This window comes from Meles meles, chromosome 19 (assembly GCF_922984935.1).
Source record: "Meles meles chromosome 19, mMelMel3.1 paternal haplotype, whole genome shotgun sequence".
In the NCBI taxonomy this organism is placed as follows: Eukaryota; Metazoa; Chordata; class Mammalia; order Carnivora; family Mustelidae; genus Meles; species Meles meles.
This window is the reverse complement of record NC_060084.1, coordinates 18,205,706-18,214,704: the sequence shown is the minus strand read 5'-3', so window position 1 is coordinate 18,214,704 and position 8,999 is coordinate 18,205,706. Positions and strand designations below refer to the sequence as shown.

The following is an 8,999-nucleotide window of genomic DNA, read 5'->3' as shown; positions in this document are numbered from 1 at the left end:
AAAAATTAAAAAAAAAAAGATGTCAATCAAGATGACTCTTACCTGGAATTGAAGGACTTTAGGGTCCAACAGAGATGGTGACCCAGAGATCAATGTAGAGGATGAGCCCATTTATGCCCACAGGGAAGAGAGGGAATCTGAGAGTCACAGTCATCTAAGCCCTGGGTCCACCTGCCTCCCAGGCTTGTCTCCTGGATGTCCCATGGGTATCTAAATGCAACATATCCTTATATACCCTTTCTGTCTTTGCCACAGTTGTTCCTTCGCTCCCGCCCTCCAAAGGGCACCACTAACTAACTACCCAGTCTCCTCCTGGTCCTTGCCCATCTAAACCAGATAGTCCCCAAGACTAGGCAGCATGTCCGGTGTCCATTCCTCCCACTCCACTCCAGTCCAGACCACCAGCATCTTACTTGCTGATTCTGCCCTAGCTTCCTAACAACTGCCTGCCTACATCCAGACCATTCTTCTCCCAGCTGCTGGGCTTATTATTCTCTCCATGTTCTTTTAAGGATTTTATTTTTGGGCGGCCTGGGTGGCTCAGTTGTTAAGCGTCTGCCTTTGGCTCAGGTCATAATCCCAGGGTCCTGGGATGGAGCTCCGCATCGGGCTCTCTGCTTGGTGGGAAGCCTGCATCTCCTCCTCCCACTCCCCCTGCTTGTATTCCCTCTCTTGCTGTCTCTCTCTGTCAAATAAATAAAATCTTATAAAAAATTTTATTTTTAAGTAATCGCTATGTGCAACATGGGGCTCTAACTTACAACCCTAAGATCAAGAGTCACACGCTCTATTGACTGAGCCAGCCAGGTTCACCCTTTCTCTTTATTTGTTAAAGTGGGTTGTAGTCTGGGGACGCCTGGGTGGCTCAGTGGGTTGGGCCTCTGCCTTCAGCTCGGATCATGATCTCAGGGTCCTGGGATCGAGCCCCACAGGCTCTCCGCTTGGCCGGGGGCCTGCTCTCTCTCTCTGCCTGCCTCTCTGCCTACTTGTGATCTCTCTGTCAAATAAATAAATATCTTTTTTAAAAATTAAAAAAAAAAGTGGGTTGTAGTCTGAATAATGGCCTCCCGAAGATGTCCACATCCTAATCGCTGAAAGCTATGAATATGTCACTTTACAAGGCAAAAGGGACTTTGATTAAATTAAGGAGATTGAAATGCGGGAGATTGTCCAGGATTGTCCAGGTCAGCTCACTGTTGGTCATAAGGCCCTTCTGAGAGGGAGGCCCAAGGGTCAGAATGGGAAAAGGTGATGTGATAATGAAAGCAAAGGTCAAAGAGATATGACAACACTGCGCTACTGGCTTTGAAGGTGGAGGAAGAAGCCAGGACCTGAGGAATGCAGACGGCCTCGAAGCTGGAAAGGGCAAGGAAACAGATTGTTCCCGAGAGCCTCCAGAAGGAACAAGCCTGCTGACACCTTGACTGTAGCCCAGTAAGACCCACTTCAAACTTCTGATGTCCAGAACTGTAAGGTAAAAAATGTGTGTTATTTTTAAATATGTGTTGTGGCAACAGCTTATCGTAGCAATAGGAAATTAATACAGTGGGTTTCAAATAGGGTTAAATACACATACAATGAATTAAAACAGGTCTCATTTGAAACAAAAGTCCAAGGGGCAGCTCAGATTCCCTCCATGTCTGTCTGCGTGATTCCAAGCCAGGCTCTCTGAGAAAAGGACTCCCTCTGGCCAAATTGCTTTTTATTTTATTTATTTATTTAATTTTATTAAGCTCTACACCCAATATGGGGCTTAAACTCATGACCTCAAGATCAAAGTTCCATGTCTACCAACTGAACCAGTCAGGTACCCTTGGTCAAACGTGCTCTTTAAAAGCACAGGCAGTTTGATCATATTCTTCCAGAGTCTGTCAACATAGTGAGGTCCCCAGTTCAGAACCTGACACCACCCAGGGCATCACCTACTAAAGAAAGAAACACGTTGCCCGCTCCCATGGCAGAGAAACCTTCTCAATATGAAAATAACATCTATAGCTCTTCTGTGTAAGATATTTCCAGGGGTCCCTTTTGCATTTAGGATGAATTAAAAGACCACACAGCATGGCTACCAAGGACTTGAAGAACAAGTTCCTGTCCACCTCTCCAACCCTGTCCTCTCTGAGGATTACGCAGCTCCTGGAACCCACAGCATTTGCTGCCACCCCTAGGCCTTTCCCCACAGGGTTCCCTTTACTTGGAGTGTTCTCTTAGCTCCTCCTGCCCCTTTGGCCAATTTCCATGAAAATGTGAGGCCCACTTTTCTGGAACAGAAGTCAGCCCCTGGGGCAGAACTTGTTCCTGTCCACAATGGCTGCCTCACAAGGTCGGTCCGCCCAGGGTGCAAGAGCCCAGGCTACAGGGAGAAAAGGCCCAATTGTGGTTTTAAGGACTTGCACACCCTTAAAGATTAAAAAATCCCCATGCCCTGTGCCAAACCAGCCCGTCCTTCATTAGAGCCATTGTGCACCTGGGGCCCCCCCAAGACCTGTCACTCGTCCCAGGGCAGGTCCATAGTTTACCAGTTTCAATCCCAGCTCTGCCATCGCCGGCTGGGCAAACTCATTCACCTCTGCGAGTCTCAATTTGCTCCTTTGGTGAAATGAAGGTAAGTAGCTACCACACAAGTGTGATGAGGACTGAACACATGGAGTGTTCAGCTGGTAGTGGATATCCATACGTATCATCTAGACCTTGCTTATCTTTCCATCAGGAAGATGATGCTATCCATTTCATCAACTAATGAAATTAAATTTTAATTGTCAAATTAGCCCGGGTGGGATGTGGCCAGCCACAGCTCTCATTCTCTGGGCCCACTTTGTCTGGGTCACAGTACCCTTTCCAATGAACCCTGGATGAACCGGCCCCTCCACTTGGCTTGTGCCCATGGCCACCAGAATTTCTTGCCCGGGCAAGCTCAGTAGCCTCCAAACTGGTCTTAGTGCTTCCACTGTGGGCTCCCATCCCCATCAGTCCATTCTCCTCACAACTTGTGACTGTCAAAAAAATGGTTTTTTTTAAAGCCAAACTGATTATTTTACTTCCAATTTACAACCATCATGACTCTCCCTGCTCCCCAGGGAGCAACAGTTCAATATACCATGAAATTAGAATCAAAACATCCTCCTCAAAAAACAAAAAAACAAACAAACAAAAAAACCCTCCTCCTCACAGTGACCTCCAAGACCTCCTGTGTCCCCTGGCTCCGGGTAATTCCTACAGCCTCATGGGCCTCCCTTTCCTCAAAGGACCAGGCTCGCCGTCATACTGAAGGCCTTTTCACGTTTGCTACCTGGAGCATCACTTCTTCTGGGCTAGCTTTCCCCGACCCTCAGAAGATACTATTACTCCCATAGCACCATGGGACTCTGGTTTCTGCTCTCAGTGGCTCCTGATTGTGTAGTGATTTGATTAGGGGCTGTCCCTCCAGACAGCCAGAGAGACCCCAAGAGGAGGAATGATGCTTATCTAACTCCTTAGTACAGAGCTTGGAACACAGCAAGCACTCAATAAATGTTTGCTGAAGAAACGAAGGGAGGGCAGAAAGATGGAACAAATGAAAAGATAGTGCTTCTTATAGGAGTTCTTTTGTGAAGCCTTTTATAAAGTAAATGATACTTGTTGAATTATTTTTGGTGCAAAAATTGTCTTCCCTATGTTATTATCCCTTCAACATGGTACATCTATTTTTTTTTTTCCGTATGCCTTGTAAAGATTTTTTTTATTTGCTACACTCAGGACATTTTCCTCCCATTAATTTTTCCGTGTTAAATGGTTTTTATGACCACTTTGTGCTTTAAGAAAGAAATACTGCTCGGTATTCAGAATATTCTCTCAGCTTCCTTGGTGAGAAGATTCTGGAAGCCTTCCCACTGTCGACTATAACCAGTGCAGCTTGGAACACAATGTCACCCCTCCAGAACTCTCTCGGACCTAGATAAAACTTTTTCTGTGTGTCTTGTTAGGGACAAGGTGTTTGGAAACAGCGCCTTATGCAACAGAGCTGCTGCAGGGCAGTCCCTCGGAGGCAAATGTAATAAAAATCATGATGTGTGAAAAATGTGCCCACAGAGTCCGAGGAACTAAAGATTTTTAAAGCTTCTCTGCCAATAATTCAGTTTTTATTTTATGTTTCTTGGAAAACTGAAGGCTTGTGTCTACCACATGTGTTACCTAAGACGCAGGGGAGGGTGGGGGGTGGTAAAGGGTGTTTTGTGCTGGTGAAAATATCTATGGCCGCCTGGTCAAAGCAGTCCTCTTTGTAAATGACCTCTTCTCCCTGGGGCCTGCACATGCTCCCCAGGGAGGGGTATTTTCATCCTGCATGAAATTGCTCTCTTTGCTTGCTCACTTCTATGGGCAATGGTACATGCTTGCAAAGCTGCTGACTGTGGTTACTTTATTTCAGAAATGTGCAGGCCTGAAACACCTGAATTTTTCCTGGAATACTTGAAAGCAAATTATGCGCCGGAACCTCTCAGGCCTGTTCCCAGCGGAATTTCCTTTGAGTGCTCATATCTCGAAACCTTATGTAACCTGACACAATTATCTGAAAAGGCTTGGAATCCAAAAGAACAGTGTTCTGAGCTAGGAATGAAGGTTGGAGCTGGGAAAGACGTGTCCTCCCCCTGCTCGGGGACTGGGTCATACCTCACTGCGACAATACCCAATTCACATTCCAAAGAAAAATGCTAACCTCCTGACACTGTGACAGGGGGAGGCTTTGCTTCATCTCTCCGAGCAAGGAATCACTTAATGAGGTACTCGAGGGACATTACAAAAGCCCTAGACCTGGCTGGTGATTAAAAATATTTCGATAACCACCATGAGCAACTGGTCTTCCCAGGATGGAAGCCAGAATGGGTTGGGCCCCTTTTGGGGAATATACCCCCCACCGACTCAAAAATCAACCCGTTTGAAGAAGTGGCGTCTCACACCAGCGGTTAGCAGTACAAATGGGATATATACGGGGAGTCTGGAATCCTTATTTTCCCCAGGTGATGGGTCCAGGTGATTCTGACTCAAGCCCAGCCCAAGACTCCATCTCCCCAGGCCAACCCCCAACTCCAGGGAGAAGGGGAGAATGAGGACACAAACTCTAAGTGCAGACCTAAAATTGGGGCTCCATGAGGAGATGGCCCTGCATTCCAGAAAGCCCCTGACCCAAGAAGCTTCCTCTGCTCCTTCTTTTGTTTCACTTTTAGAAATCCCCATCCTGCTCACCATTTGCATACCAGCGGTGAGAGACCTCCTAGGAGAACAGACACCACTCATAGGTGGTTGGCTTTTCAAGGAATTTGCTGGAGAAAATTGTAGGCAAGGCTGTGAACAAAACCCCCCTCCATCTGGTTTCAGTTTATTTAAAAAAACAACGCACACAGGCCTCCCCACCAGCAATCAGAAAACAGCCACAGCTTCCCCAGGGGGGTATTAGCCACTAAGGGTGAGGCTGAATTTTATATATGCAAATAAAGTAAATCAGCTAGCCAACAGCAACTAATTTTTGTATCTTTTGCAATTGTTCTGCCAAAAAAAAAAAAAAAAAAGGCCTAAATCAGCCTTGATGGAATTATAATGAAGCAAGTCTTGGAATTCGTTTTAACAACTTGCCTTAATTCTACCATTGGGAGACATGTTTCTAGTCTAGAAGCAAATTTTAAAAGAAGGTTGATAGTCTTTCACCCAGATATTGCCAGCCCCCTAGGCTGAAGGCCAGGAGGCAGTGTGACCAGATGGTTGGGAGTCTAGCGTCTGCATAGCTGTGTGACCTACGGTACCCCATAACCTCTCTGGGTTTCCTTTCTTTCTTTCTTTCTTTTTAAGATTTTATTTATTTATTATTTGAGAGAGAGAGAGCAGGATGGGAGGGGGGAGCAGAGGGAGAGGGACAAGTAGACTCTGCACCGAGGACGCCCCCCCACCAGGTGCTCCTAAGTTTGTTCTCTCATGTATAGTACCTGCCTCACAGGGACTGTATGAGCATAGTAAATAAAATAAGGGACGAGGAAACCACACACAGGACTGGCATATGACAAATACACAGGAAATGTGGCAGAGGGTTACGAATGACTCAAAAACCACACTGCAGGATCCGAGATAGCCGGTTTCACCTGGAGTCAGCCAAGCACTCCTGGCAGGTGTTCTCAATTGGGCTTGCCTTTCCCCCCCAGGGCTGGTCTAGAAAACACTTCTGAGCACATTCTCTTAGTGTTTCCCAAACTCGAAGGCCCTAATCCCCAAATATCTGCCTTTAATCCTGGAGGCAAAAGAAAAGTTCTGAGGAGGGTGCAAGACGGTTTGAAAATGCAAGTGATATCCCAGGCTTCCCAGGCCTCACCTTTCCCCGCTAACCAAAGGGCGGGATTTCCAGATGCACAGCCTGGATAGCGTACCCCTGAAAACACAGGGATTTCACTTCGTGCCTAGGGCACATGAAGGTGGGTCGGTGATCTCCTGGGCTCCTTGCCACGGAGCCGTGTTATGTTCCAGAGACGGCTGGCATCCAGGTGCTTCTGGGCTCAGCTCTTGCATATCCATGAGCATCTTGGACTCGCTTAGCCCAAAGCAGACCTCTGCTTCTGTCCCTTGTCTGGATGCCGCAACAAGACTCCCTGCCTCCACTCTCCCCCCATCCCTAAATCCATTTCCTGGCAATTGGGACAGGTATCTCATTTGCTCAAAACCATTCCTAGCTCTCCTTTGGCCCTCAGAACGAAATTTTAAGAGGCCGCATGTGGCAAACATGGTCCCGCATTAACACAGTTCTCAAGATCCCAGACTTTGGGCTCAAGTACGCCTGAGTCTGAAGCGAGCGCTCACGTACACCTGAGCAAAGATGTGTCTGTGGTATTTGGGAAATGGGATGTGGTTCTCTGGTGGCCTTTGGTGAGGTCAGGAGGGGGAGTCATGCAGAGCTAGAGTGGGGGTGGGGAGAAAGTGGAGATGGAGATCGTAGATAAATTTAAAGAAATGTGGCTGAGGAGAGAGGAGCACAAGAACAGTATGGGATTGAGGTGAAAGTCGTTCTCTGTCGCGGCCACCAGTGGAAGAGGCCGGTTGTTGTTATGAACCCAGGACACCCACCACAGGGGCTGGCATCCAGTAGAAACTGAACAAAAGTTTGCTATCTCTGAGGATGGGGGCGATGGGGTCTGGAACCTCAGTGGGGGTACTGGCCATTGCCAGAAAGATGGGCCCCTCTGCCATGTGCTGGAGGGAGGGGTGCTGGGGTGCTGGGAGGGACCAGAGGGCAAGGCAGGGCCTCCTTGGGACTTTGCTGCCCCTGAGCTGCACCACCAAGGGAGGAAGACATGATGAAGGAGTCTTGGCTCCAGGAGCCCCAGTGTGGCCAGGGGACAGAGGGTGAACTCTTGGAGACTGTGACGACACCCCACGCATGCTTCTGTTCCCCTCATCCTCAAATCCAGCCTTCAGCTTCACTCTATCCCCTCAGAGCCGCGCCCTTCCAGCAAGGCCAGCAGATGGTGCCAGTGAGCTGCGAGACTCAGCCGGAGCAGACTGGAGCCAGCCTGCCAGCCCCCCACCAACCAGTGACCCTCTAGAGCCTGGAGTAAGCTAAGGGTTTGCCTCACCAGGTTTCTGACCAAGGGGGAGGAGAGATCATGGGTGGTGGTGGGCAGTGAGGGGGATGTCAGACTGAGGACTCAGGGAGACAATGGGCTGAGGGCTTAGGGGTGGGGTGGCTAGGGGCTCTGATCCTTCTGGTTGCTCTTCATTCCATTGACCCTGTCAGGCCCTGCCTTATCAGTTGGGGCTACTGCCCTCTGCCTCCCTTCCCTTCTCTTCCTTGGAGGCCCCTGCCAGCCCAGATTCCTGGTTCTGGCAGAGGCTGGTTCTCTGCCCCTGGGCAGGCACAAGCTGGCAGCAGGCCTCAGACAGGGTTGGGCCAGCCCCTCCCATCCCTGACTGCCTGAACCACCTTCTTTCTACTTCCAGAACTTCTCCACCTGATGAGGGCTAAGGGTTCAGCTGCTGAGAAGACTGCTGCATAGATCCTAGGAAGGAGGCCTGGCCTCTTGGCCTTGGAAGTAGGGTGAATTTGGGTGAGCTGGGTGGGCACATATAAAAATGTGGCAGGTCATCCAGTCCCACAAGACCCAAATCACACAAGACTAATGGTTCTGTCCAAGGTGGCAGAGGATCCCAAAAGATGAGCTGGAAATATCCCCTCCCCATCCTAGCCATCCTATTCTCTGCAACCAAAGGCAATTCTCTATACCCCTCTCAGCAAGTCTTTCTCCCCACCATGGGCTTCCCAATAAGTCAGGATTCTTCATGGTTCCTTCTCAGGATAGTGTAGGATTCTGCTTCTCATTCTGTATTCTCACTTTGCTGCCCCACTTCCACTTCCCATAGTTTGGGTTCTAGTTCAGCAAGTGCTAAGGACTACCTGTGTGGCCTTGACCTTGAAGACTGCCTGGGACACCCCCCCCCCCCCACCCACACACTTCCTCCTCTAAATGCCTGTCCAGCTCCCAAGGAAGCCCTTAATACGCCGAGGCAGGAGAAACCATAGCCAGACTTTCAATAGGTTGACAAAGTGGGGCGGGGGTTCCCACAAATCCAGGGTCTACTGCTCAGGTCAGGAAGCTAGGCCAAGGCTCCTGTGTCTACCTATGAGCTTGGACCGTAGATTCAGAGCAACAGGAGTCAACAGGTTTTAGGATGTTTTCCTGAGTTTCCAAAAGATGACCCAGACAAAGGAAGAGTCACCAGAAGCACACACAATATACACAAGTGCACTTGCAGGCACTTGCAGGTCATGGCACAGGACATGGACACAAGTGTTTGCAAATACTGGCACAAACAGGTACACAAAGTCATGTGCTCAAGGTAGTCACACATTTCCTCCCCAGGCCAGGGCTAGCCTGCCGTCTGTGCTGAGAGGAGGAGGAATACTTAAAGGCACAGAAGTGGCTATGAACTGGAGATGAACCCTCAACCCAGGTGGCCCCTTCCTAAATGGCTCCCAGCCCCCTCCC

The 8,999-nt window shown here is 49.0% G+C and overlaps 1 long non-coding RNA gene across 1 annotated transcript; it reads left to right on the top strand.

Annotated features, from left to right (window-relative positions):
- The first annotated feature begins 1,075 nt into the window (after positions 1–1,075).
- On the top strand, positions 1,076–8,427 carry LOC123931039. Its single transcript, XR_006816210.1, has 3 exons — positions 1,076–1,474; positions 7,451–7,567; positions 7,954–8,427. It is a non-coding gene; the product is annotated as an uncharacterized LOC123931039 (long non-coding RNA).
- The last annotated feature ends 572 nt before the right edge of the window (positions 8,428–8,999 follow it).